Source organism: Amblyomma americanum, chromosome 2 (genome assembly GCF_052857255.1).
Source record: "Amblyomma americanum isolate KBUSLIRL-KWMA chromosome 2, ASM5285725v1, whole genome shotgun sequence".
In the NCBI taxonomy this organism is placed as follows: domain Eukaryota; kingdom Metazoa; phylum Arthropoda; class Arachnida; order Ixodida; family Ixodidae; genus Amblyomma; species Amblyomma americanum.
In genome coordinates, this window is record NC_135498.1 from 231,312,655 (window position 1) to 231,336,110 (window position 23,456).

General features: G+C 47.5%; 1 pseudogene; it reads right to left on the reverse strand.

Annotated features, from left to right (window-relative positions):
• Nucleotides 1–23,456, reverse strand: part of LOC144120398 (uncharacterized) — a 76,336-nt pseudogene that overhangs the window by 6,672 nt on the left and 46,208 nt on the right.

The following is a 23,456-nucleotide window of genomic DNA, read 5'->3' on the forward strand; positions in this document are numbered from 1 at the left end:
AAACCCGTGCTGGAAATTATGAAGCACTGAACGTTTAGTGACGTAGCTGGATAATGTCGAGTATATAAGCTTCTCCAACGCCTTGAAAAAAATAGGCAAAATCGAGAAAGGCCGGCAGTTCTTACTTATTTCTATCCACGCCTTTGAAGACTAATGTCACTTTAGCAGTTTGCATTGACTTAGGAAAAACATCGGTTGACAAGACTAAGTTGAAAACATGCGGTAATAGGTCTTTTATAATTCCAACCACGTAATTCATAGGCTTTATTTGTAATTGTCAGCGTCGCACAGGTTGCTGTTAATTTAATTCATTATTGTGGAAGCGACCTCGTCTTCATCCGTTGGACACAAAAACATGGTAGTCTTGTTTGGTAAAATATCTTGAGTTTGAGTTTATTTCCACAAACAAGGAATACAATGGTTGTGGGGGATACAAGGGGAAAAAGCTGCTCTGGGGCAGCTTGATTGGCCCCATGTACCGTTACAGTGTCTGCAGCAGAACGGAGAGAAGGATTATTTATAGACCAGATTTAAAATAAAGGCAAAACAAAAAACCCAAAAAGATACAATTTAAACAGTAAAATAAAAAATAAAACAAACAAAACAAACGCCATACACAGCTTATTACAGAAACACAGTCACGCGTACAAAAATATTTCAAGCAGGTTTCTTAAAGAACAAGTGAGCACGTCGATGTTACTTTGAGCAAGGTCATTTAGTAACTTCGGCAACCTGTAGCTTAACATTTGTTGACCATAATTAGTTCGCGGATGAGGAACACACCAAGTCCCCAGAGCTCGAGTAGTGTAGCGGGCAATGCGTTTTGTGAAATTAGCGAGAGAGCAAAGGTTATCAATTCTATTCCTTGTGTCTTTACGGTAGGATAAAACCAGGCGGTGATTCAATAAGGCGGGAAAAGGTAGGGTTCTAAGATCACGGAAAAGGGGAGCAGAATGAAAGCCGTGAGGCTTATTGCATATGACGCGGAGAAATTTTTTCTGGATGACAAGCAGTCTGTGAACTTTTGTGCAAGTTGTTGTCCCCCATACAAGACAGTAGTAATTAAGATTACTGAGGAAAAGTGCGTTATATATTAAGAGGTTTACGGAAAAGGGAAGACATCTGACAGAACGAACTAGACCCAGCACCTGAGACAGTTTACCAGTGAGAAATATTTATATGAGAATGCCAGGACATATGATCAAAGTGCACGCCCAAACATTTGAATGTAGTATTTAGCAGTATATCACTAGGTAACGCAGTGTTCCTGTTTTTCGGTTGAAAGAGTAAGGCTTTAGTTTTAACAGTGTTTATTAACAGGCTGTTTTCAATACACCACAGATTTAACTTAGAAAGCACGCGCTTAGCATGTAGGGTTAGGTCATCTGGAGATTTGGAGAAGTGTGGTATCATCAGCATATGTAATGAATGTGGTGTTGGGATCAATGTTAGTGAGATCGTTAACGAAAATGTTAAACAATAGATGACCCAAAATGCTTCATTGCGGGACACCTACAACTGCAGGAAGGACGTTAGATGATATGCCATTACATGCACAAACTGCCTTCTATGACTTAGGTATGATTCAATTAAGCTGACGGCGATGCCGAGAATGCCATAGTAACACAATTTGCAAAGCAGAAGCTTATGGTCAATGGAATCAAAGGCTTGGGACAAGTCGATAAAAACGCCTAAGGTTAATTAGCGCTCCTCAAAATTCTTTAGAATTAGCTCTTTCTGTTTAAGGAGTGCCAGTTCGGTCGACATGCATTGCGGAAGGCGTGTTGATGCTGGGCTATTAATTTATGCTTATGAGAGAAATCTATATAGCCTACAAAAAATGATCTTCTCAAGTCCTTTGCAAAAAATTGGAAGTATGGAGATGGGCCCATAGTAAGCAATTTGAGCTTTGTTACCTTTTTTGAAAGGGGTTAGCACCTTTGCCACCTGCATTCTTTTTGAAAATTGACCTGATGTATGACAAATACTGCAAACATGAACAACAATGGGCGAAATTAGGCCAAGGATATACCTCATGGGCCCGATCTGCAGGTCATCGACATCACAGCAAGAACCGTTGCTCAGTTCTTTGAAAAGCATTGTTAATTCACCTTCGTTTGTAGGGTGAAGAATGATGGATTCTGTGCATTCTGCATTAATATAACGGCATGCATTCACACTAGCAATTTGGCGACCATTAGTGCTGAAAGGGTCATTAAAACAACCGGGAAGTGCGTCAGCACTAATCTCTACGCCGTTCACGACAATGTCGATTTCGAGTGTTGCCCTCGAGTCCCGATTCATTAAATCATTTGCCTTGTGCCATAATGTGCGGCTATCGTTTTGGGATACAAGAAAGTTCGCTTCAAAATATGAGGCTCTTGCCTCACCTAGTTCTTTTCTAAGCCGGTTACGGAAAGTCTTAATATTTTATCCCCAGATCGCCAGGATGTTTAGACCTAATAAAAGTAATAAAAAGCTTTTCTTTGTTTGATTTCTTTTAAATAGGTTAGTCGTGATCCACGGCTTCCGAATTCGTGAAGATCTAGGCCTTCTCAAACACAGAGGAAAGTGTTTGTTATAACATGAGGTAAAAATATCAATGAAGAGTTCATACGCGGTATCCGCACATTGAGAGGCATAAACAGTACTCCAGTCAACTTTGTGCAGTTCCTCCCGAAAGTGGTCAATGTTTTAACGGGTGATTGAATGAAATATAGGAGAACGCTTACCTTTATTTTTTACTTTACGATTTAAACTAAAAAAAATTCTCATTCGGTCGCTGATGCGATATGAAAGAACACCAGACCTGATATCAGCCTTCAAAGAATTCGTGACGAAGACATCAAGGGATATTGAAGTGTCACAGGCAACTCTGGTAGGGCCACTTATGACATTAAAATAACCATTAGACCGTAGCAGCAGTTCGAATTGGTGCCTCACGGCAGTATCAGCACAGAAATCAATTTTGAAGTCACCACCACATATAATGTTGTACTGAAAATTAGAGATGAATTCGAAAAGCCTTTGTAGGAGGAGAAAAAAACAATCTGAATTTCCTTTTGGTGGACGATAAAAAACACAGTAAACCGTACGGGCATGAAAACAGATAACACCTCGTAATCGTCGGAAACACGTGAAAATTCCTCGAGACATTGCGCGTTGAAATTGTTTCGCACTAGCATGCTGACACCGCCGCCACGTGAAACACTTCTGATTCGACTAAAACAGTCATAATTTGGGGGTCGCCAGGAAGGAGCGCTGTGGTCATACCAAGTTTCATATAGCATAATAAAATGAAATTCCGGGTTTAAGCTCTTAAACATCGCACCAAGCTCGGCCGACTTATTTCTAGCTGACTGACAGTTTACATGAATGCACCGAATGGATCCATTGTGCTCAGATTCATTAAACGTCTTCAAATCAGAAGGAAGTAAAAAGGGTTAACGCGATAAAGATGACATTATGAGATATGTTTTTAAATTTTTTTTGAGCTTAATACAACTAACTTATCATGGTCGGCCATGCACTTTATCAGACATGCGTTTGCCTTCTCTTCTTTCTTTACAAACACTTTTCCACTTCGGTGCCATGCAAGGCGAAAATCATTGACACGTGCCCATTCATTAGCAGTCTTCAGCAACATTCGGTTCGGCGCAGTAAGGTTTTCCAACATGAAAGCATCTGGCTGAATGTCTGAAAAACATCTTTTTTTCGAGCCATTTCTCCTTTGTTCATTGGCTATTAAAACGAATGATTGTACCTGGTGTTTTGTTGTTCCTTGACGGAAGTCTATGAATAGCGGAGACAGTTTGTTCGATTAGAGGGGCAAGTTTCAATTTGATTCGATGTCATTAAGCTTGTCTATGAGCGATTCCTCTTTTTCTTCCTTGATGCTATGAACTTCAAGGTTCAGCTTTCTGCTATGGCACTCCAGATCATTAAGTGTGGCGCGGATAGCCTGTACGTCGGAACTAGTGCAGGAAGCTTCAATTTTAGCCACTTTGGCTGTGAGTGCCTTTATTTGACTGCCATGCTTGGAGAGATTCGCGAGAACATCGTCATAATTGGCTGATAGCAGCTTGACCGATGCCTCTATTTCGCCTACAGTTTGCTTAAGCGGAAGCAGTTCATCCAGCTTTTTGCTGATGTCAAGGAGCATAGCGGCGAATGAAGCATCCTGTTCCTTGGGCATACCGGAGCTAGGCTTTACATTTTGGCACGAGGGGCAGCGCCACGACTTCTGAGAATCTTCATCTATGGACCGAAATTTTTTTCTTGGTTAAACCAGAGCAAGTATAACTGACGTGAAAATGTCCTGTGCATTCGCATCAAAGTAACCATCGTTATCCTTTATGGGGACGTCACATTTGTCACAAATAGATTCAGGCATTTTTTCAGGCAGAACTCTTTATTTGGGCTGACTTGCGCCCACAATTGACTGAATCACTCGGCGGCGGCGTAGCAACGAGCGTGCTCCGCGGTCGTCGAACAGAATGCCCGCCGCTGTCCGCCGTGCTCAATTTAAACCTGATAGCGAACTTTCGAGATAAAGCGCGCAATGTTGCTGGAACATTCTGGAACGACGTAGAGTCAGCTCTGCCTGGATGCGATCAATCGTGATAAATCTGCACGCGTCTTGCATCGCAAAAATTCGATAAATTGGCGTGGTGGCAGATTTGAAGAATGAACAAACACTGCAAAGATTCGCAGCATTATTCCCTTCTCAAAGAAGCATCGACCCGATGCATTAAAACAAAAAAATGCGACTAGCAACAACTAAGACGATCGTGTGAAAATAAACACAGAGTATGGAAATGCAGCGTCCTTTAGCGTGACTAATAGGGCTTCAAATGGACATGGACAACTTCTGGTCGTACGCGGCGTCTCTGGGATGCAGCCACTCCGTCAGGAAGGACTTCATAATCCAGTTCATCTAGCAGACGAAGAACCTTGTAAGAACCGAAATAGTGGTGCAAAAGCTTTTCACTCAATCCATGGCGGCGAAAGGGCGTACAAACCCAGACTTGGCCTCCTGCATTGTATTCGCCTCCGTCTTCGTAGGTAGCAGCGTCTATGGTGTCGGTCCGCTGCTGGACTTTGATCCGTAATCGGGCGTCTTCGAGCTTTTCCTGCGTGTTGAGGCAGGCGGAGACGTCGACGTTCTCTTCTTCGGTAACGTTGGACAATATGGCGTGTAGTGTGGTCGTGGCCTCCCTGCCATGGACGAGCCTAAAGGACGTCCTCTGGGTGGTCTCCTGCACTGCGGTCCGACCACGGGTGCAGGGTTAGCTGCGGAGACAGTGGTTGATGGTGGCGGACATTCTGAAAGTTCTGGATAACGGAAGTCGGTCTCTTCCCCCACCGCAAATGGGTACGCCGTCGGCGCAGACGAGGCTCGTAGCAAATGGTACTTGTGTCGCCTCCGCGTGCACGATCCGTTGGGTGTCTGCACCTTGACCTCGTACGATACTGGCCCGGTGCGCTGCAAGATAGCTGCGTTTAGACATCTTGGTCCGTTCCTGAAATTGTGCACCAAAACCTGTTCAACCACTTTAAACACAGTATGATCAGCACTTCGCAGCGTCGTTTGCTGGAACGGGCTTGCGCTGACTACGCGAGAGGACGGGCTTTAAAGCGTCCAAACGAGTGCGCAGCAGTCGACCAAGGAAAAGATAAGGCGGTGTGTCAAGTGTGGTCGCATGCTGTGTGTTCCGATATGCAATCAAGATTCTGATATTGTTTCTTCAAGGCTCTCTTGCCCGGCCTTCGCATAAGGCGCTTTTTACCGTCAGCACAAACCATTCAGCCAGTGCATTGCTACTCGGGTAATAAGCAGAAGTAAAAACTTGCCGAACGGCGTGCTCTTTGATGAACGCTGTGAGCTCTGACAATGCGAACTGTCCGCCGTTGTCAATTAGAACTGTCTCCGGCGCGCCGTATCGAGCGAACAAATCGCGTAATCTTGCTATGGTTTCTTGCGCGGACGCACATGTCATGACGTACACCTCTGGCCATTTTGAATGCGCGTCTATAGCCCCTAGCAGCATAGGATTACGGATTGGTCCCGCAAGGCCCCTATGGACACGTGACTATGAACGCGTATGCCACGACCACGACCACGGTGCAATGGCGCCTTTTGTGGCATGTTACGCTGCTGCAGGCGTGGCATGCAGTGTCTCACTTGGTTTTCGAGGTCTTTGACCACGAATGGTAACCATACGTAGCGTCGGGCGAGTATCTTGCTTCGTACGATACCTGGATGTCCGTGGTGTAGCTCCTTTAAAACTGGATGTTGTAGGTTTGGTGGCACGACCATTCGCATTCCACGCATCAGGCATCCTTCGTGGACAGTCAGTTCACTGCGTATGTCAAAGTAGGGTTTCAGCAATTTATCAACATGCGAAGGCCACCCTTTCTTGGTGAAGTTCAAGACTAGGCTGAGCTGTGTGCTGTGTGCTGTGTGGCGTGCGATCTCGTTGCTTGTCACAGGAAGAGATGCAAAGCGAAGCGCATAAAATATCTCACTCGTGTTGTCCTCACCGTCCGTTGTTCCTAACGGAAGTCACGAAAAAGAATCCACGTCCACGTTGTCGGCTGACTTTCGGTAGACAAGGTTATACTTGTAAGCTGAAAGCGTTACAGCCCACCGTTGTCCTGCGGCAGCTAGCGCTGGGATGTCGATCTTCGGGCCAAGAGTTGTTTGTAGCTGCTTATAATCAGTGATTAACGTAAAATGCTGACCATAAATATAGATATGCAATTTCATGATGCCAAAAATTAGAACAAGCACCTCCTTTTCAATCTGGATATAATTCTCTTCTGCTGTTGATAGAGTCCTGGAAGCGCAAGCAATTGGTCCTACCGTGTTGACTTTCATAATGTGCGAAAAAACGGCGCCGAGACCGCACGCAGACGCATCGCACGACCGCTGCAGCGGTAGTGCCGGGTCGTAGTGCTCAAGCACTTCCACTGATGACAACACTGCTTTGATGGCTTGAAATGAGTCCTCGCATTTTCGGTCCCAGGACCAGGAGAGGTCCTTCTGTAACAATCTGTAGAAGAGTTTTGCTGCTTCAAACGATAAGCGCAGAAATGTGGTAATGCCCTACCTTCACACAATCAGCCATCGTCTAAAGAAAGTCGCACAGCGCGCCGGCGTGGATGTCGTCTTCACGGCTCCCAACAAGCTTTCCGCCCTCTGTTCCAAAGTTAATAACCCGCCGGAAACTTGAGGGTGCAGGGAGACACACTCTGAACAGTGTGTTCCCTGTGATTCAGAAATAATTTACTCCATCCCAGTGTCATGCGGGAAGAGGTATACCGGTCAAACGAGAACGTGCATCGATATCGGTCTCCAAGAACATCAAAACAACGCAAAAAGTATAGCCATTTCTAGGCACCCGGCTAACCACTGTAAGTAGTGCAAAATCACAGAAGATGACTCTGAAAGAATCTGCACCTCTGAGTTTAATCGCTGCTCCACAATAGGCCGAGGACAAGATAGATTGACGAGGGAAATCGTCGAAGCACTCCAAATTCGTCATGCTGGTGAACAATGCGTGAGCACTGCATCCCTCTCCTTGTCGGAAAAAGAGCTGAATTTTTTGGGTGGCTTGGTGAACACTTAAGGTTTCTTTTCTGCCACTTAAAGCTAAATGATTCAATGATCCCTTGTTGGTAGTGCCTTTATGTTGTTTATCCTCCACATCGTCGTTTAAGATTTAAACGCTGTTAACCACTCCCCCTTTTTTGGGCACGTTTTCAAAAGCTTTTACGTCTTTCATTTTTATGTTTGACTTGTATTTTCCCATCTGTGTCCTTCATGGTTTTAACTTATTCTCACCCCCCCCCCCCCTCCTTTTTGGATTATTTTTCTTCGGTCTTGTTTTTGTTACTCTCACCTGACCACCTTTATGCGGCTCTTTACACCGTTTTTTTATCGCTTACTTCGTTCGTTCCTGTTTTTGAAATTTTGTGACGCGACCACACTGATTGCCGGTTATCGCTCTAGCAGCCCTGTTAACCACCCTCTCATGTCTTCTATTTAAGCATCTTTCCTTCAAAATAAAAACTCAGTTGTTACTCAGCGCTCGTGTGTGTCGTTTCTTCGTAGCGTCCGCGTTTCTTCGAGCTGTTTCTAAGTACAATACCATTTTTGGCTCTTGACTCGAACACCTTTTCGCGCTAGTGTTGTATAGTGTAGTATATGGTATGAATTTTTACTTTCTGTTTCGAAGAGAAATATGTTTTTTGTGAGCGTTTTGTTTGTATTCCTGTATTTTTCTCCGCAAATCTTATAACGTTCTAATTTTCATTTTAGGAATAGAAATGTTCGTTTCCGCGTGCCGCATATATGCTGTATTGTATTGTGTTGGACCCGAAACTAGCCCCTGGCTATGGGGCCAGTTATTATTGTACATATTGAATTGTGCTCAGTTTCATTTTCGAATAAAAAAAAACACAGCTTCAAGATTTCTTAGGTGCTCTTCGGCAGTAGCTCCTGCCACAAGAATGTCGTCAAGATAACTTATTACTCCTGGCAGTCCTTTCAAAATGTTATCCATAATACGCTGAAACAACGCAGGTGCTGAGGCGACTCCGAAGAGTAGCCTGTTTACAGCAAACAGCCCGTTATGCGTATTCAAAGTGAGAAGTTTTTTAGAGTCCTCCGATGTTGGCTCTCTTTGGTAGGCTGTTTAGATCCAGCTTCGAAAATTACCGCCCTGCAGCAAGTGCAGACAGTATCTCATCAAGCCTAGAGAGAGGGTACTGCTCTGTGTCTAAAAAAGGTTCAGAGCCGTCTTTTAATCTCCGCACACATGTATTGTCCCCTTCTTTTTAACAACCGGCACGATAGGTGTGGAAAACTCGCTAGTAGAACAAGGCAGAAAAGTGAGCTAGTTGGTATACGTTCATTAAGAAAATTCGCAGTGGCCTAGCTCGGCTTTGCCAGAATATATGTAGCAAAACCAATTGTGAAACACTCTGGTAGGGCTTGTTCACATATTCCACAATGTATGAAACACAGGCATACAGGTCCAGTATGACCTGTAGGTCCATGTTTGATTTCGGCACCGAGGCCACCAAGGATTGAAGGGGTCGCGCCACTCTTACGCTTATTCGCTAGGCTAACGGCACGTTGTTCTTCGATTTCTTGAGCCCGCCGCTGAAGTCTCTTGGTCGCATTCCATCGTTCATCACCAGCCGTCTTCAGTGAAGCAGGACTCAGGTAGGTAGGTAGGAAAAACTTTATTGAAAATGCCGGCAACCGACGGTTTGACGCGTCGTGACGTTGGCCAAGCGTCGACCCGGGGTTATGCCCTCCTCTGCACTACCCCCGTTCGGCCAGTTTGTGGTGGGTCGTGAGGTTTGTGCTTTTCGAGCGCACCCCGGGCCTGCTGGACGGCCTATAGTTGAATGTCCTTGTCTGCAGACTGCACTGCACTTTGAAGTTCGGGCGGGTATATCCTGGAGGTAGCCTCGGTCGGGAACCTGGCACAGTCCCACATGATGTGCCATTGGTCCGCCGGACCAGCTGCACAAACATTGCACACATCGCTCGGATAGAGTTCTGGGTGAAGTACGTGTAGCACTGCCGGGGCAAGGAGTGACCCGGTCTGTATCTGTCTTAGGATGACGGCCTCCTCCCGACTGAGTGCCGGGTGGGGAGGCGGCATTGTCCGTCGAGCTAGGCGGTAACACATGGTAACTTCGCCATAACTGGTTACGCGGTCCTTGGTTTCGAACCACCACACGGAACGGTCACTCTCGGGGGTGCGGAGGGTAAGCGCTCGCGCCGCCGAATGGGCCGTCTCGTTGTGGTTCGGCGAGGATGCACACTCGCCCGCGTGCGCCGGGAACCACTTGATACGGATGGTGCTGCGGCGGTCTTGGGGCTGGAGCTTGCCGATGATGGCGGCCGCCGGAGCGCTCACTCGCCCCTTGGCAAAGTTGCGCACGGCGTTCCTCGAGTCACTGAGCACGGTGTGACACTCGGCCTCGGAGATCGCCAGAGCGATGGCAACCTCCTCGGCGTCTGTAGCGTCCGTGCACCGCACGCTCGCTGCCGTTGTCGTGGTGCCGGTAGCCGCCGCAACGACCACTGCCGCGAAGCCTTCTCGTTTGTATTCCGCTGCGTCCACGTACCGGGCGTGCGGGTCTTGGGCGTGTTTCTCGATGAGGGCCTGGGCCCGTGCCTGCCGCCGTTCTTGGTTGTATTCGGGGTGCACGTTCTTCGGGATGGGGTCCACATTGATGTGAGCCCGCGCCTCCTCGCTGATCTCGCATGGTTGCCGGCTGGGGGTTCGGGGGTTGTAACCCAGAGATGTCAGTATACTGCGCCCCGTCTTGGTGGTAGAGAGGCGCGCCATTTGCGCGGTGAGCTGCGCCTCGGCTATTTCTTCTAGGGTGTTATGGACGCCGAGCTGCAGGAGCCGAGCCGTACTCGTGGTCTCCGTTAAGCCCAGCGCCGTCTTGTAAGCCCGTCTGATCAGCGTGTTGATCTTGTTCCTGTCAGTGACCTGCCAGTTGAGGTAGGCCGCAACATAGGCGATGTGACTGATCACGAACGACTGGACGAGGCGCACGAGACTGTCTTCACGCATGCCGGCCCGTCGTATCGAGACTCGGTGTATGAGCCGGATGGCGTCCATTGCCTTAGTGGTAAGTTTGTTGATGGTCTCGTCGTTGCGGCCGCTCTTGTTTAGCAGCAGGCCCAGGACTCTGATCTTGGGAACTTCGGGGATGCGTTGCCCCGATGCGGTCATGATCTTGATGTGATCGCACTCCCGAGGGGGAGCGCGTTTCCGTCCCGGTCGTAATGGTGTGAGGACGAACAGCTCGGATTTGGCGGGCGAGCACACTAGGCCGGTGCCGTCAAGGTGCTGCTCGATGGCGGTAACCGCGGCTTGTAGCTGTTGCTCGATGCTGGCGTCGGTGCCGCCAGCCGCCCACAGGGTAATGTCGTCGGCGTAGATCGTATGCCGGACGCCGGTCCCCGCTACTGCCCTCGCTACCCCGATCATAACGAGGTTGAAGAGCAACGGCGAGATGACCGAACCCTGCGGGGTACCCGTGCTACCGAGCTTGCGTTCGGGGAGTCTGAGGTCTCCGGCGTGCAGTTCCACCGTGCGGTTGGTCAAGAAGTCTTGGATGTAATTGTAGCTCGTTACCCCCATGTTGAGTCGTGATACTTGTGCTAATATGGCTGAGTGTTTGACTTTGTCGAATGCGCTTTGTAGATCGAGCCCCAGAATTACTTTGCTGTCTTGTGTCTTGTTGTCGATGATTTCTTGTTTTAGTTGTAGCATGGCGTCTTGTGTGCTGAGTCTGTGTTGGAAGCCGATCATCGTGTCCGGATAGAGGCCTTCCTTCTCCAGGTATTCCTGCCACCGGTTGGCCACCACGTGCTCCAGCACCTTGCCCACGCAGGATGTAAGCGAGATGGGACGCAGTTTGCCGATGTCCGGTGGTTTGCCCGGTTTCGGGATCAGGATTGTTCTTGCCGTTTTCCACTGTCCGGGGAGCTTGCCCGAACGCCAGCATTCGTTGAAGTAACGGGTTAGTGCCTCGATCGATGCATTGTCGAGGTTTCGTAGCATCTTGTTGGTAACGAGATCGGGGCCGGCTGCTGAGCGGGTGTTGAGCTCGTGCAGCGCTACTCGTACCTCTGACACGGTAATGTCTCGGTCGAGCCACGCGTTGGGCAGCCCCCCGTACGGCGGGTGGATTTCCGTTGGCGTGTCCGGCAGATACTTGGCTTCCAGGCTCTTGATAACGGCGTCTTTTCCTTGTTGTGTGGTGGTGTGCAGGAGGCGGGCGAGGCGGTCGCGCTGGTGTGACTTGGTCTTGGTTTCGTTTAGGAGGTGCCGAAATAGATTCCAGGTGCAACCGCGATGCAGTTGCCTGTCAGCTCGGTTGCAGATTTCGTTCCATTGCTGACGGCACAGGACCTTGCAGTGGTGTTCAATGGCCCTGTTTAAGTCGGCTACCTTCTTTCTCAATTTGCGATTCCACCGTTGCCGCTTCCAGCGCGCCTGTATCGAACGTTTGGCCTCGAACAGATGGGCCAGGCGGCTATCCATGGCGATGACGTCCTCGTCCGTTTGGATGGTTTTGGTGGCCGAGTGCACAGCATCGCAAAGCTCTTCCGTCCAGGTTTCGATGTCTGTGATGTCTTGTGCTGTGGTGGGACGTCCCTTACGGAAGCCGTCCCAGTCCGTCCACTTGTGCATAATGGTGTTGCCCCGGAATTGGTTCGGTATCGTAATTTCGAGGATGTAGTGGTCGCTGCCCAGGTCGACGCCGGTGTTGTGCCACGTTACTTTGCCCGTGTGGTCGTTCTTGATGAACGTAAGGTCTGGTGTGGTGTCTCGTGCTACGGAGTTGCCGATGCGGGTGGGATGAGCGGGGTCCGTGATCAGGGCACAGTTGTGGTCCAGGATATCTTGTAATAGGTCCCGTCCCTTGGCCGTATCCTTCACGTAACCCCACGCTCGATGGGCGGCGTTGAAGTCCCCTCCGATCAGCAACGTGTTGTCTTTGGCTTGGGTGCTGGCTGTGTGTAGTAGGGTCTTGAATTTCTGTGTTTGGTGCTTGGGGTTACTGTAGATGCTGGCGATGAACAGGCTGCCTTTCCGTTGTTTGTTTGGGATGATTTCGGTGAAGGTATATTCCAGGTCTCTCCTCCGGCTGCTGTCGCTGCTGCTAGTGGTCGAGACACCGGACGTTAAACGTGCCTGTCTCACGGCGGCATATTCACGGCGGCGTTGAACCAGTAGTTCGGCGCGCTGTTCGTCGGTTTCCGGAGCGATTCCTCTCCTCTTCATCTCGTTCCGCTGTCAATTCCAGGCCTCCTCCAGCTTATCAGAATTGTCGCCGTCCATACTGTCGCCTGAACTGTGGTTGCGGCGCACGCCAGCTCTCTTTTTCAATCCTGCGACATCTTATCACTCATGCGACGCAGCTATCGAAGCGAGCGGAGGTGAGCGCAACGACGAGGAACGCGGTGTCACGTCCTACCAAATGGCAGCGGCGGCGCGGTGTGACGTCATGCCTGATGGCGCGGCGAGAGCGCGAAACACGGTAACCTTCCACGGCGAAGCGCGCGTTGTGACGTCACGTGCCTCGATGGTGTACCGCTACGGCGAAATCGTGAGCTTGCGGCCAATAAAGCTTTCGCTTTAAAACCCACGCGCTAACAAACAACGACACAGAAGGGACACAGTGCTTTCCCTGCGCTGTGTCCCCTCTTTGCCATTGTTTGTTAGCGCCTGGATTTTTCATAATGATCGCTAGTAGAAACTTGCGTAATGACGCCCATCTCCTCTAGCTTTCGCAGCTCTTGCACTGCTGCTGAACGTAGTGCAAAAGGCACGTCTCTAGCTTTGAGAAACTTTGGACGTTTTTCCTTAAGAAATAAGGAAGCTTTCTCACCTTCTATTTTGCCAAGGGTGTCGTCAAAAATGCTGCTATACTTGTCTAGGGGCACTTTCAGTCGTGTGCCATAGCCCTCTTGGTTTGCGTCAAGGTGCGAACCGTTTCATAACTTGTGCAAACTGCAGATTTTGTCCCAGTCCAAGTGCAAAGTTTCCAGCCACTCGCGTCCTAGAAGAGCTGGTGCGCCGTAGTCTACGACATACAACGGAAGGTCATCGACTTGATCCTTGTACCTTACGGCTGCTTTGAAGACGCCGCAGGGCTGGACAACTTCTTCTGTGTATGTTTTCAGTCGTAGTTCCGCCGGGTGGAGTTTTAAAGGCGGTGTAAGTGTCGTGAACTGTTGCCTTGATATTACAGACACCGTAGCACCTGTGTCTAACTCCATACGCAAGGGTACACCTTGTATTTCGACGTCGACGGTAATGGGACGCCGGGTTTTCTGAGACAGCATCTGTACGTTTCCGTGTCGTCACTTCCAAGAGTGCGTATGCACTTCCTTGAACTCGTTCGCTTCTGCTTGGGACCCCGGTAGGCACGTTGAACATGGCCTTTCTTGCCGCAGTTCGTGCACCTATTTGCGATATGCGGACAGGCGCAGGAAAAACGCTTGCCGGAGCCGCAGCGATAACACTCGAAAGAATGCTTTCTTTGGGGCTGAGCCTTCAGCGCTCATTTTGTGAAATTCGTCGACAGTTTCTCTAGCGTGCGCTTCCGGAACAATTTTCTTTGCTCCTTCCAAAGTAAATGCGCGCTCAACAGCTTTTTGGAATGTCAGCGTTTTGTCTTCTGCAAATAAGTATCGCTGAATGTCGGTCCGGAATAAACCGCACACAAACCTGTCACGAAACGATTCGCCCAAAAAGATGCCGAATTCACAGGCCTGAGCGAGTTTTCCGAGCTCGGCTACGTACTGTGCGATATTTTCATGTTGCAGCTGACATCTTCTGTGAAATTTTGCTGGCTCTCAATTCATAGACACTCTCGGGGCGAAGTGATTGAGAAGCAATTCAGTTAGTTCCTTGAACGTCTTATTTGGTGCAGTCAAAGATCTCAAGAGGCTGTACGACTTCGGCCCGATAACGCTTAGCAAAGCATGCACCTTGAGGTCGTCCTGAACTTTTCTCACCGCGAAAAAGGAAATCAGACGTTCTTAGTAATATAGCCAGTCACTCAATGTTTCGCCGAAGGCTTCTGCTTCACCAATCTGACTGGAGGCTGCCATCTCGGACGTCCTGTCGTCGTAGGTGCGGTTGAATCCAGCCTTGCTCTTCAGACGGTTGCCTCGGTACTTCGTTTGGCCAGCTTCAGCGCTTCTTTCCTGCGTTTTGCCTGGCTTCCGACATCCTCGTCGCCAGTTGTGGTGTCCGCGGATCCCGGCAGGGAAGAAGTGATAAGAAGGCTGCGTAGTACTTTATTGGGCGACAGTTCGGATGCTTTCTGGCTGCGCTCATGCAGGTGCTCGCTTTTTGTAAAGTCACTGCTGACGTCACTTATCAAGCCGGTAACACTGCGGCGGTACGCATCACAAAGGTGCAGTATGTGCTTTCGATTTCTCTGAGAAAAAAACGAGGGTACAATAAGCATGTTGAAATTAAATTGCATAACATAGGTTACACCTAGAGTTCTTGAAGAGTCACTTCTGACCTTACGACGACCGCTGCATCCCTAACGCCTTTACTCAAGAGAACTTTGCCATTCGCATGTTAGGCAAAGCGGAAATTTTTAACTGTGGTCCAATCTTTGGCTTTCCGCAGCAGCTCACGGTTGTGTTTTGTCAGATTTTCTCGGAACAAGGGATCATTATTCGCATCCCCAGCTTTTTTCGTTTCTCAAGACACTGATTCCGTTCCGTATTTAGGGTGTACCTTACTATGATTGTAAGGATTTTTTCTCGTTTAGCAGGTAGATGGTCGATGGCCGTGACGTCACCAAGTTTGCAACGAGGGCAGCTCAAGTACAGGTGCAAGGTCGTTAGCTTTCTGGAGCAAATCTTCGCCCGGTGTGATAGGAACAGCATGAAATTCTAGATTAAGACGGCTACTGCGCCACTCTAGTTCATTTACATCCTCCAGCAGCTGTCTCTGGGTTTCCAAGACGCGCCCAATATCAACCTTATCAAGTCTTTCCTTAAGTAAATGTATTTCCCTGTCTTGTTTAGCGACATGTGTTCCAAAGATCTTTCTATATCAAGAGCCGTATCTTTCAATGGCAGAAGTTGCTCAAGTTTTTCATTTATCACCGTAAGAGGAATGCCACGTCGCCTGATGGAAAGCTTTGCTTCGGTTTTTCAGCCTTACTGCTGGCTGTTTTTTTTTTTTGCCGACATGATTCGCACTTCCAGGTTTTGCGAACAGACTAAGCTTTAGATCGAAGCGCTCGGTCTGTTACGTCGCAGCACGTTGCAGAATAAAAGACTAGTGCATTCGCTGCACGAAACAGATGAGTCATCTAAAAAGCAGGTTTTTAGGCAGGTAGGACACGCAAGGTGCGGCATTATCACGCTAGGCAAAAATCATAGCCAAACTCCAAGTGTTAATGCAGCGTGTCGAACTTGTACCTTCCGCTGCTACTGCCGCCAAAGTGTAAATTGGCGGCAGAAGCAGCGGAAGGTATAAGTTCGACACGCAGCATTAACAGTTCATTACAACTAACCTGCGTAAAACAGCAATACTTTTCCGTGGACGTTCCGGTGGTGGTAAAGATCGCAACCTGTCGCTTTGCTGTTGAGAAGGAAAAAAGCAGCGCAAAAAGGAGTACAGCTCCATTCTATAATTCGTGAACCTACAAAAGAAGCAAGGACTGTATCTTGAGGGAAATTAGGGAAGAAACTTGCATACATACAAGCATTTAACATCAGTCTTTAACGCAACAATGTCAAGGATCCTGTTGGGCGGAAAAGGCGGCGCGGTTCCGTTCGTGTCCGGCGTTGTTAACTCGCGAAACTTCGGATTGGGCGCAAAGGATTGACGTCACACGTGGATCTGCAGAAGTGAGTAAGGCATTGCATAACAAAGTGGCAGCATGACTCGACTATCATTGTGAATTGCAGGTGTATGAAGTAAACAAATCGCATTAAAAGAAAATAAACATTATTCAGGAATCGTACTGCAGGGAATAACAGCGCAGAGACGAGGGACAAAGAAAGAAGAAGACAAGAGGACAGGCACTGACTATCAACTGAAAGTTTCTTTAAAAAACACGCGAAATATACTCCTTTGACAACCAGAAGCGCGTGCGCTACAGCAAACGCCATAGTGACACATCAATCATTTGAATCAAGATACATTAGTTCAAAGTCATGAACTGTTACATAGAGGGTGCTCACGCAGGAGTGAATTTTTTGTGAATATGAAACGCTTCACTGATTTCTCTTGTTAGTTTATCTTTATGTTTGTACAGGATCCTAGTTTCATTTAAAATGGGGGTACATAAGCTTTCAGTTGATAGTCAGTGCCGGTCCTGTTGTCTTCTTCATTCTTTGTCGCTCGTCCCAGCGCTGTTATTCCCAGCAGTATGCACCAACTAGCTCAACTCTCTGTTTTATTGGAGGAATCGCACCAAAGCTAGGCCAGGCAGGCACGTTCGTACAGTCTGGTCAAAGCTGGGTTTTATGTGTATGCCGCGCCGACTCTCACACGACTCCATGTTTTTGAGTGTGTCTGATTAGAGAGGCACTAATTAGAGGAATAGTGATTGAGCGAGTAACGAAGTACATGTCCGAAATGACTGTACGCGAATGACAGCATGCTTATTTCACGTTACTCTGCATTGTCATGTGATCTGGTAGCATTAGTAGACCACGTGACCGGGTTATGCCAATGAGATCAAGTGAAGTCGCTGACGGACCCATTAACGCTATCGCGTAATATCCTTGAAAGCGGACCTTGAGTGTCCCCCAGATTTTCTTGCTTGCGCATTGTACCTCTTTTTCCTTCTGTCGCGCATCAAGCCATGTATAATCGGATGATTTTTTAACGCGTACAGATTTTTGTTTCAAGAACTGTGCGAGATACGTACGTCCGGTGTGTGCAAGTGGAATGTGCAGTAAGGTGGACATTATGCTCGTAAGAGAGCTCCATATTTGCAGTATTTTTTACCATAAATAACTAAACTATTTTTTTTAACTTTCATTTTGGGGGCAATACTATATTGCAAAATTCGAGGCCTCAACACCGATGGTGAGCCCAGTTTTAAATTTTTCTCATTGGCATTGTACTTTGAAATATCGAACTTCAAGTATGGATCTTTGACAGCTCCTGAAGAGGCTTCTCCACAATCTGTATTTATAAAACGGTGCCGCTCGCATTTTTTATGCATAAAATACGGACGCTGTTTGTGTATTTTATGATGTAGAAGCAGTTGCCGTGATTTCGGCGACGATACAGCGCGCAGCGACACCATTTTTTAAATATACAACGTGGGAAAGCCAACTCAAAGAGCTTTCAAATGCGTAATTTTGGCGTTTGACGTTTTGAGCCCCATGGCTGGTGAAGAAAATGCAAAAAAAAAACGGGGCTCACCCGCGACGTTCACGGCGTTCAATTTCTCAGCATGACATTTGTCCCCTAAAGTATCGAATGAAAAATTAATTGTCGGCTGTGAATAAAAACTGCAGCGACAAATCTCCCTCCAAGGAGGCCCTCCAGCCGATGCCGTCGACCGGCTTCACATGGCGTCGTGGTTGCAACGCAGCAGAGGCTATAGGCAGCAAAGAAGGGGAGATGGTTCATTGTTCCCGCGCCTTGGGGCGGTTGCTCTGCAGCACACCCTGCACCCTGTCCCCAACTACCACCTTCAACCCTCCGCCTCCCCCCTGTATATTTGGATATCAAGCGTAAAATGCCCTCAAAGGCGCCCCTCCCGCCAATGGCGTCGAGCCACTCTCCCCCTTTACCCAGCCCCTTGTGCCGGATAGCGTGAAATAGCAGGGAGGTGCAGACGAATGGGGACTAGCGGTGGATTAATCGGATTAAGCACTGTGTGATTAAAATAAGTGGACGCCAGTGGCTATAGGGCCTCCTTTCAGGTGGACCTGCTACCTCGTTCTTGAGTTGTATGCAACTATAGGCCGAACAATGCACAGCCCACTCCAGGCGGCACGGGGACACAGGATCGCCTCTTTGCCTTTCCTGGCTAGAGGGCCGCCGCGGTGGCTCAGTGGTTATGGCGCTCGGCTGCTGGCCTGAAAGACGCGGGTTCGATCCCGGCCGCAACGGTCGAATTTCGATGGAGGCGAAATTCTAGAGGCCCGTATGCTGCGCGATGTCAGTGCACGTTAAAGAACCCCAGGTGGTCGAAATTTCCGGAGCCCTCCACTACGGCGTCCCTCATAGCCCGAGTCGCATTGCGACGTTAAACCCTATAAACCAAGTCAAACCTTTGCTGACTAGCCTCTGTTGCTTTTCAACCACGACGCCATGGGAATCGGTCGACATCGTTGGTTGGAAGGTCTCCCTTCAGTGGCATCCGCCGCTGTGTTCTTCATTGTATACGACTATAGTTAGTTATAGTTGATTAACCGTGTAATTTTTGCGCTCTATCACGCACAATATGTCCGCCTTGCAGTAGAAGCCATCTGCACCGACCGCACCATTAACATTCCGTTTGGGCCTGCACAATACCACCCGGCGGCGTCCCGCCCAGAACTTTCCCACCTCTTCCCCTGGGGAAGATGCCCTAGCTGTTAAGCACGGCGACCGCCAACCAGCGCCGGCTCATCGAGCGTGCTGAGAATATAGCGGTGGCAAACGGTGTCATAGACTGAGAGTCCTTTTTCTTGAGACCGCTCTGAGCGGCACGAACCCGCAAGGCCAGCGACAACTGCCCTGACGGGCCTGCAGGATCGCGACGGAGCCCTGGACAGAGGGCTCCACTCAAGAAGAAAAGCATGCTATAGTTTCATAATAAGAGTTTTCCCTTTTGCTCCTCCTCTCAGTTTTTAAAATAAAAATCTTTAAACGGCAAAACCACCTCCCAGTATAGATGCAAATTTCTGTTATAAACCTAGTTGAAAGTCAGCGCTATATGTGGCCACAGCAGTTTTCGCCGGCTTCTTTTGTGCTGTTTTTGGAAGAAGCAAAAGAAGAAGCCGCGAGTGTTCATGCAGTGCATATGGCAGATATTTCCGCGGTGGCGTACGATACGCTGGCCTTATCAGTGTTGCTTTAGCTCTGGTTTCATGAACGTACACTAAAATATGGATAGGAAACTTCAAAATGTGCACTAACGTTGTATCCATTCTGTTAGCATTGAAATAAATGTTAAACTTCTCTACTCTAAATACCTTTAGTTGGAAAATGCAAATTTTCTGGCAGCTGGCCAGCCAGAATTTTTTGGTAACGTTCTTTTTCTCTGTTTTCGGCTGTTTTCTTTTTAACACATATTTTCTGTCTTCATTAAAAAATTGTGCGAAATTTCTGTTCTAAGTTTTCGTTTTTTTATTATTTTTCAGACTTTCGTCTCGGCTAATTAGTATCTTGGGCATTAAATGGGATGTTGTAGGGCTTAGAGAAGTAGGGAGCGCAGGTGAGGCGCATACAACACTAAAGGACGGGCATATGCGCTGATATCACAGAGGAGCGGATAGACGACAACTAGCTGTGGGGTTCCTCGTTAATCAGGATATAGTTGGTAACGTAGATGAGTTCTATAGTATTAACCAGAAGGTGGCAACTATCGTAATTAGGCGCAATAGGAGGAAAAAGCTCAACGTGGTGCAGGCCTACTCGCCTACGTTCAGCAATGATAACCCGACCGTTGAACGCCTCTACATATGAAGACGTGGAATCCGCAATGAACAAACTAAAATCACAGTGCATTTTACTGATGGGCGACTTCAATTCGAAGGTGGGCAAGAAGCAGGCTGGCGACCAGGCCGTAGGCGACTGTGGGATAGGTTCTAAAAATAGCAGGTGAGAGTTATTAGAAGAGTTTGCGGATAGAAATAATTTACGGATCATCAATGTCTTCTTCGCAAACGAGAGAAAAGGAAGTGGACCTGGAAGAGCTCTAATATATATAGTGAGACTAAAAATGAAATCGACTTCATACTATGCGCTCAACCTGGCATCCTTCAGGATTTGGCTGTCCTCGGGAATGTGTGCTGTAGCGACCACAGAATGGTAAGGTCTCGAATTATCTTGGAATTGAAGAGGGAACGCAAAAAACTAGTCAAGAGGAAGTTCATTGACGAGTTAGCGCTAAGGGAAAATAGAGGAATTCGGGATATGGCTGCAGCGTCTTCCTCAGCTTCAATTGAGGAAGACGACATTAATGTTCATAGAATGAATGAAAACCTGACAACTATCATTACGGAGGGCGCAGTAGAACTAGGTGGTAGGGCGGATCGGCACGATACCAGCAAGCTATCTCAGAAGACGAAAGGTCTAATTAAGAAACGCCAAAGCATCAGGTCGTCTAACCCTAAAGACAGAATAGAACTAGCAGTGCGATCGAAGTTAATAAATAGTCGCAAGTTAGCCGTCATAAGGAGTTCAATATGGAGAGAATCAAGCATACTCTAAAGAACGGTGGTAGCCTAAAAGTGGTGAAGACGAAATTAGGCATATGCAAATTTCAGATGTATGCGTTAAGAGACAAGGAGGGCAATGCCATCAGGAATATGGAAAAGAAACTTAAAGAAGTCGAAGAGTTCTGAACAAATATATACAGTAGCCAATGTAATCAGAAAGATAATGAGAGATACAGCAGCGCAGAGCAATGCTTCATCCCGCCAGTAACGAAAGAGAAAATAAAGAAACCGTTATGAGCACTGCAAAGGGGAACAGCCGCTGGTGAGAATCAGGTAACAGAAGATGTGTTGAAGGACGGAGGGAAGATTGGGCTAGAAAAACTAGCCACTCTTTATACGCATTACCTTATGACCTCGACCATACCAGATGCTTGGAAGAACGCAATCATTATCTTAATTTATAAGAAAGGAGACGCCAAGCAATTTTAAAAGTATAGATCAATCAGCTCACTGTTGCCTACAACGTATTTTCTAAGGTAATCACGAATAGGAATCACGAATTGCGTCCGTATTAAACAAATATCAACACATCAAATGTGTGACACCTGTTCAACTGCTACAGCTTTTTTCCAATTTGTAATGTGGTTTTTTTTCTGCAGTGTTTCTTAGTTATTCTTTTACAGTTTCCCTCCAATTGCTCACGAAGATGCCTTCTCATTATTCATGTGATTTGTGTCAATCTGTAACAAAAAATGCAGTCTTTTTGTACACATTTTCTGTCGACCTACCGGAAAGCGTTTCCTATTTTTTGTAAAGCTGAATATTTCATCTTAACCTTTTGTTCATCGTTATTATTAGTGTTATTCTTATTTAGTGGTCTCGTCTATGCTGCCTTGAAAGGGTTGCCTCTGCCTCGTCAAGCTGTTTGATTACAGCTTTTAGCCCGGGTGACCCACCAGCCTTTCTGGTAAAAAAGATCAAGTTCAAGTTCAAGAGTAAGGATAACCATAGACTTTAATTAACCAAATAATCAGACAGGCTTTCGTAAAGAATATTCCACAAAAGTTCATATTCACACTATTAATCAGGTGACAGAGAAATGCGAAGAATATAACCAACCCTTATTATAGCCTTAACTGATTACGAGAAAGCAATTGACCCAGTGGAAATCTCAGCAGTCATACAGGCATTGCGGAATCAGGGTGTAGAAGAGCCCTGTGTCAAAATACTGGAAGTTATATATAGTAACTGCTCTGCTACCCTAGTCCTCCATAAACACAGCCATAAAATTCGAGTCAGAAAGGGCGTCACGCAAGGAGAAACGATGAAGCCAGTGCTATTCACAGCCTGTTTACAGGAGGCATTCCGAGGACTGAATTGGCAACAGTTAGGGATAAGAGTTTATGGAGAATACCTAAATAATCATTGCCTTGTTGTGTCACTCAGGAGGCGAACTGCAATCATGATCAATGAGCTAGGCAGAGCTGAACAGTGGGTCTTAAATTTAACATACAGAAAACCAAAGTAACATTCGTCTAGCACGGGCAGCAGTTCACATTGGCAGCGAGGTACTGGCAATGGTAAAGAAATACGTCTACTTAGGGCACGTAGTGACCGCTGATCCGAATCCTGAGAGGGAAATAACTAGAAGAATAAGAACGATGTGGAGCGCATATAGCAGGTTATCTCAGATAATGAACAGCAGGTTACCAACAATATCCCTCAAGAGAAAAGTGTACAACCGCTGTAGCTTACCGGTACTTACCTACGGGGCAGAAACTTGGAGACTAACAAAAATGGTTCAGCTTAAGTTAAGGACCACGAAGTGAGCCATGGAATGAAAAATTATAGCTGTAACGTAGAAGACCGGAAGCGGGCAGAGAGGGTGAGGGAACAAACGCGGGTTAATGACGTCCTAGTCGAAATCAAGAGGAAGAAATGGGCTTGGGCAGGGCATGTAATGCGAAGGCAAGGTAACTGCTGGTTCATAAGGGCAACGGAGTAGATTCCAAGAGGAGGCAAGCGTAGCAGGGGGCGGCCGAAGGTTAGGTGGGCGGATGAGATTAAGAAGTTTGTAGAGGTAGGGTGGGCGCAACTGGCAAAGGACTGGGTTAATTGGAGAGACATGGGAGAGGCCTTTGCCCTGCAGTGGGTGTAGTCAGGCTGATCACGATAATGATGATAATGATGATGAACAGTGAGCATGCGCATACAATACGCAATAACAACACGTGCAAGAGGAAAGAGGGGGTCGGTACGACATCTAAACAGAAGCCAACAATCGCCGACTTGCTGATTTTCTTTTGCATATATGATATTCATCAATTGAGGATTAAATGGGCAATTATTTTAGAGGCAACTGATTAGAAACACGAAGAAAAGAAAAATGCGGTCGTTGGGATCGGAACACACGACTTCCGAATTTCGCGTCTGGTGCTCTACCAAATGAGCTTCGGTGACGGCTATTCAGTCTTCTGCTTTCGGGTATTTGTGTGTAGCGTAATGGAACCTTGAGAGTTTTCCCTAGCGCCACGCTCCTCCA